The following is a 6,838-nucleotide window of genomic DNA, read 5'->3' as shown; positions in this document are numbered from 1 at the left end:
GTAAAATTAAAAAAATACTCTAATAAATAGTAGAGTATGTTGAATATAATATACTCTTTAGGAAGAATATGAGTATTTTTTTAAATACGGATGATGGTTACCGATAGTTACCAATAAAGTGATCCCCTTGGATGAGCTAACTAGCCGAGCTAATGAAACTTCTCCAAAGGATGATAAGTTGCTGCTGACCTGAAACCACGAACAAGAGTGTTAAGGGGGGCCGGAAGATGTTCCGGCGTATCCCCTCCGATGCTCAAGTCAGATGTTAGGATAACGAAATATAAAGAGTGGTGTGTGCACTCGAGTGAAATTAGAATCGAAATAATGAAAGTGAACCTGGTATTTATAGGAGAGGGCTCCGGATTTGGCGCTTACCTTCCTTATCAAGAATCCCGGAATCCCGGGATTATAATCCCAAATATCTAGGCTGAGATCTCGCCCAAATCTTGTCTTAACAAAGGAAACACTGATACGATTTGTCCGAACTGAGCTGCAACCACAGAGACCATATATTGCTGCCCTCCTAAAGGGTAATAGGGAGAGTGGTGAGTGAGCTATTCCTGAACTCCGTAACTCACCATAAACAACAAATCTTAACATCTTAACTAACTTACTGAGGTTGCTGAGCCAACCTGCTAAGCTAGCTTCCTGTTGAACCCGAGTCCGAGCTGAGCTCCTGAACTACCAAGGCCGAGCTCCCATCAAGAATATGGTGAGAGAGCTTTCCCGAGCTCTCAAGCTCCCGAGCTCCCAAGGCCGAGCTCCCGACCCGACCTGAAGAATATGGTGAGGGAGCTTGCCCGAGCTCTCGAGCTCCCAAGCTCCCGACCCGACCTGAAGAATATGGTGAGGGAGCTTGCCCGAGCTCTCAAGCTTCCGAGATCCAGAACCGACTTGAAGAATATAGTGAGGGTGCTTGGCCGAGCTCCCGAGCTGGCCTGGGAAATATAGTGAGGGAGCTTGGCCGAGCTCCCGAGCTGATCCTGATTGGATAGCAAGAACCTTCGAGCTTAGGGTCATCAATAAGCTGAGCTAATTTCCTTCTCCGGGTATCACAAGTCCCTCCCTTAAAAGTCGAACTGAGGTCAAAAACTCGAAATTCATTTTGTTTTTATTTTGAGATGACCCTAAGCAAATGCCGAGCTGAGGTTGCATGGGTAGGCACAACTGTCACTCTGACAAGACATGACATCAGCACGTGTAACGGTAACTTTTCGAATTCTAATTGATCTGCGTCGTACACCTGTCCAAATTCAATGGTCCGATTTGATCCGAGCTTTCTATAAATAGCCCCTCGCTGTCAAAATTTCATTTTCACTTTCCCTGATTTCCGTTTTCTGATTTTCTCTCTTTCCTTCCCTTTTCCGAGCTTCTGTGCATCCTGTTTAGCTTAACTTCGTAAGTATTAATTTTCCATGGCCTCTCCTTCCCGACCTAACTCTGAGAGCTCAGAAGAAATATTCCGTGAGGTGGATCAATATTATTCCCTTGCGATTACTTCAGCAGGAGAGCCTAAAGGAAAGGACCCTGCTCCTGCATCAGCTTCAGCTCGGGATGATGACCTGGGCAATGACCCTGAGGTTCCGGGTGTGCCATGGTTTGAGCAGTACCCTTTCGAGCTAGATGCTTCGGACGAGGACAAGATCAGAGCTCTATCCCACACCCCTGAGAATTATGAGTTCATCATCCCTGACCCTGAAGACCAAGCTAACCATCCCCCAGAGGGATATTACACCTTTTATTCAAATCAATTAGAGGCTGGGCTTAGGTTCCCCCTCCCTCTAATCTTCCAACAGCTGAGCCGCTATTATGAGCTTCACTTAGGACAGTATATGTGCAAGTCAGCATATTTTTATCAATGGTTATATCTTTCATTAGATTTGTTGTTCTTTAATTTTTGCTGTTGAGAAAAGGGCCTTGTTACACAACTGGTTTCTGGAGAAGTAAGTAGTTCAACTTGTTTTGAATGTTGTTTTTTTAATTCATCTTCGATTTTCAAAAATTATGAATATTGGCATGTGTCGATCTCTTTAATTCTATGCGAAGTAGCTGCTCTAAAGTCTAAATGTACATGCCATCATCTAGTGGTTCCTATTATTTTACTTAGATAATAAGATGAGCCAGTCATATTCTCAAAGGAAGTCAAGTCTTTTCAGATTAAATAATTTATTTTTTTATTACATTTTCGATCGGCATTTGTTTATACTTTGTGAATTTGTGGAAAAGAGAGGAAGAATAAATGGATAGCTTGTAATGTTAGGGTTTATGGGACTTTTGTTTTCGTGCATACTGTATCTCTGAGTGTTGGCTGCCAAGATTTTGATATAACTATGCAAAGCGTTAAAAGGGTTCTCAAAATATTTCATTTTCAGTTTTTCTGGCTTATATTTGCTGTATTCTGTGTTATTGCTTCTTGTGGGCTATAGGCTTATACTAAGAGAGTGGAGAAGAGTAGGGTTAAGAGAAGGGTGTTGTCTCCAGAGGATGCGGTGGCGCTGATTCAAATTAATTACTTTTCGGGCTTATCTTATTCAAAGAACTCAGGCTCTACGTGCACTCCGAGAGCTTGCTGTTTCCAAGACCAAGATAAAGGAGATCAGGGCTTTGTTCCACAACTTCTCTTACCGCAGACGCATTGCTAGTGATGAACCGAATATCGAAGAGTAGTTGATGAGAGCTGGAGCTAATTACACCATCAAGGACGCAAAGGGTCGGACAACCCTGTCGATATTTTTTTGTAGTGTGCATTGAATTAGAATTTTAATTTCGAGTGATTTGTAATACTAAAAAATTGTATATTAAATTTTATTTATGAAATTTTAAATTTTGGTTTATTTATATTATTGAAATTGAAATTTATATAATTTTTTTTATTTTTTTTGTTTTTTATATAGAAAAATACAACAGATTTTATCCGTTGTCGTAAGGGGTCTAAAATTGTTGTAACTGATGGTGTTGTCAAAACTGCGCCCCTACGACAACGGATAAAATCTGTTGTCGTTTTCTTCAAAGACAACGGATTTGTGCTTACGACAGTTATACCAGTTTTAGACCCCCTATCCGTTGTCTTTTTTGCGTTTTTCTTGTAGTGACAACTGCCCAGTCAAGGGGAGGGCTGAAGGGAGCTCAGCCAAGTCCAAGGCCCCTTCGCCACGAGCTGCCGCTGTATCTGAGCCTTCCACTGCTCAACCCAAGGGCTCAAAAAGACGTGCCCCGTCAAGCCCCCGTCTTGAGGTGGTAGAGCTGGACTTTTGAAAGTCCACCATTCCTGAATTAGTGCCCCTTCGGCAGGTCAGATCGGAGAAGCCTCAGACTCCAGTGGTGCAGTGCCACACCAACTTCTTTGACATGTACCATGATGAGCTCCGGATCGTGGGGGTAGGGCCTACTCCAGCAGCCATCTCAGTCCTCAGAGACATGCTCTCCCAGGCTGATGCTGACTTTGCGAAGGGCCTCGGATGGGTCGAGCTCCTTCAATGCTCCAACACTGCTTCAGCTGAGGTAACTTGTACCTTCTACTTATTTTATGCTCAGTACGGACCAGTACTTACTTTTGACATTTCCTTGTGTTAGGCGGCCGCCCTTAATGCCGAGGTGACCCTCCGAGCCTCTATTGCCAGGAAACAATCCCTTACAGATTCCAGGCACTATGAGGCTCACGTTGCTTAGCTAGACAAGGCACTGGAGGACATGAAGCTCTCCCATGATAAAGAGATAGCCAAACTCGAGGCTCAGAAGGAGGAGATGCGGATGGGCTTCAGTGCTGAGCGGCTGAAGATGCAAAGTGATCTCCGAGTAGCCGAGGAGCAGAAGGAAGCTCTTCAGGGGGAGCTCAAGGGATCTCAGGATCAGCTCGGCCAAGCAACTCAAGAGCTAGAAGGAGCTCGGGCCGAGCTGTCAAAGGGAGCAGAGGGCTTCAAAGCGGCATTCATGGAATCGGAGGAGTTCCTAGACGTGGTTTCTGAGAAGGCCTACGGCTATTTGGCCAAAGGTTTCGAAGGATGCACCAAACAGTTCTAGTAGGCCGGCTACCCCCCGAAGGGATTTCCCTTGATTTTCTAGACTTAGAAAAGTGTGCCCTGTCCTGCATCTCAGGCGAAGGAGAAAATGAGGAGCGCGAAGGGGAGAAGGAGGGTGAGGGCGAAAACAATTAGATTTTTGTATAACTGTTGGTGTAAACATTTCTAATTTTTTGCCGTAGTATGCAAGTTCATTTCCTTTACTATTTTTTTTCTTGTAATTATAGTCCGAGCTGACCTTAGGTAGGGAGCATAATGATGTTGATCCCCAAAGGTGATCTAAGCTCCTTAAGGGTGGCATAATACACTGAAATAAATAATTCTAACACTCGGAGGTGAGTTGAGCTCCGGAGGGGAAGCATAATAAGCACTGAAATAATTCCAACACCCGGAGGTGAGCTGAGCTGAGCTGAGCTCCCGAGGGGAAGCATAATAAGCACTGAAATAATTCTAACACCTGGAGGTGAGCTAAGCTCCCGAGGGGAGGTATAATAAGCCCTGAAATAATTCTAACACCCGGAGGTGAGCTGAGCTCCCGAGGGGAGGCATAATAGGCAAAACAAGATTAACTTTGCAGGCTCAAGTGAATTTTCTAAGTGAGTGAGAAACATGCGGCTCAAGAAGACAAACGCTGAAATAGCCGAGCCGAGCTCCCTAGGCCGAGCTGAGATCTCGCGGCTGAGCTCCTTCAGCCGAGTTTCCGAGCCGAGCTGCCTAATATGGCGGGGTATCTTGGCCGAGCTCCCTACCTGACCTACCATATGTGCCCAAAATGCTTAAATTTGCTCCCGAGCTCCCGACCTAACTTGCTCTAACTCTCAGCTCCTCTTGGTGAGCTTAATATGAGGTGGTCCATCATATCTACTGCGTGTGCATTAAACCAAGCTGGCGGGACACTTATGAAATTTGCTCGTTTTTTTTTTAGTATGAGCTGAGATGGACTGACAATGCTTGGTGTGTTCCAAGTTTCTAACGTGAGCCAGGGTCAGGGGCCTAGACGACGTGACCTAAGTGATGAGCTGAGCCAAATTCAAGGGCCAAAGCGACGTGACTAAGGTGATGACCGGAACCAAAGTCAGGGGCCAAAGCGGCGTGACCAAGGTGATGAGCTGAACCAAAGTCAGGGGTCAAAGCGGCATGACGAAGGTGATGAGCTGAGCCAAAGTCAGGGGCCAAAGGGGCGTGACTAAGGTGATGAGCTGAACCAAAGTTAGAGGCCAAAACGGCGTGACCAAGGGGATGACCTGAACCAAATTCATGGGCCAAAGCGGCGTGACCAAGGTGATGAGCTGAGACAAAGTCAAGGGCCAAAGGGGCGTGACTAAGGTGATGAGCTGAACCAAAGTCAGGGGCCAAAGCAGCATGACCAAGGGGATGAGATGAACCAAAGTCAGGGGCCAAAGCCGCGTGACCAAGGGGATGAGCTGAACCAAATTTAGGGGCCAAAGCGGCATGACCAAGGTGATGAGCTGAGCCAAAGTCAGGGGCCAAAGCGGAGTGACCAAGGGGATGAGCTAAACCAAAGTTAGGGGCCAAAGCGATTTGACCAAGGTGATGAGCTGAGCCAAAGTTAGGGGCCAAAGGAGCGTGACTAAGGTGATGAGCTGAACCAAAGTCAGGGGCCAAAGCGGCATGACCAAGGTGATGAGCTGAGCCAAAGTCAGGGGCCAAAGTGGCGTGACTAAGGTGATGAGCTGAACCAAAGTCAGGGGCCAAAGTGGCGTGACTAAGGTGATGAGCTGAGTATGCTTATATCTATATTTTTGAAGAAGTAATTGTTTATAATGAAAGTAGAATGTATCTTGCATAAATTACAACTTAAAAGAAAATTAAACTTGCAATCAACTTAAGAGTAATATTTGCATAAATTGTAAGCACTCCAAGGTCTCTTTAATCTCTTTCCCTTCGAATCTTCCAAGTAGTAAGCATCCGATCTGAGCCTCATCACCACCTTGAATGGCCCTTCCCACTTAGGATCGAGCTTCCCCACAGCAACATCCTGAACTCTTCTGAGCACCAAATCTCCCACATGAAATCCTTTCCTGCGCACCCGGTGATTATAGTACCGGGCTATCATATTTTTGTATGCTTCCATCCTGACGGCAACGACTTCTCTCTTTTCCTCCATGAAGTCCAAGTCTTCCAACCTCTTTTCTCCATTCTTCTCACCATAAAAAATAATCCGCGCTGACTCTTCCCCAATCTCTGCTGGGAGGATGACCTCATTTTCATATACCAGGCTAAAAGGAGTTTCTTCGGTCCCAATTCTAGGCGTGGTATGATAGGACCATAGCACACTAGGAAGATCATCCACCCAATTTCCTTGGGCTTTCCCCAAGCAGGTCTTCAAACTTTGCACCAAAGACCTGTTAGTCACTTCAACCTGACCATTGCTTTGGGGATAATGGACAGAGGTGAAGTGTTGTTGGATCTTCATCTCTTTGCAGCATGCTTGCACCTGAGCTCCTTGGAATTGTTGCCCATTATCAGAAATTAGCTTCCGAGGCACTCCAAATCTGCACACAATATTCTTCCATAAAAATTTCAAAACTTCTCCTTCAGTAATGCGAGCCAAGGCCTCCGTCTCCACCCACTTAGAGAAGTAGTCAATAGAAACCAACAAGAACTTCTTCTGAGCTGGGGATGGAGGAAAGGGGCCCACAATATCAATTCCCCATTGATCAAAGGGACATGCTACCACTATCCCCTTCATCACTGCTGCTGGTTGGTGCTGGAGCCTGCTGTGTCGCTGGAAACTGTCACAAGAATTCACCAAAGCTAGGGCATCTTTCAGAATAGTAGGCCAGAAGTATCCTGCT

Source organism: Henckelia pumila, chromosome 2 (genome assembly GCF_033568475.1).
Source record: "Henckelia pumila isolate YLH828 chromosome 2, ASM3356847v2, whole genome shotgun sequence".
Classification (NCBI taxonomy): Eukaryota; Viridiplantae; Streptophyta; class Magnoliopsida; order Lamiales; family Gesneriaceae; genus Henckelia; species Henckelia pumila.
Note: the sequence above shows the minus strand (reverse complement) of the source record.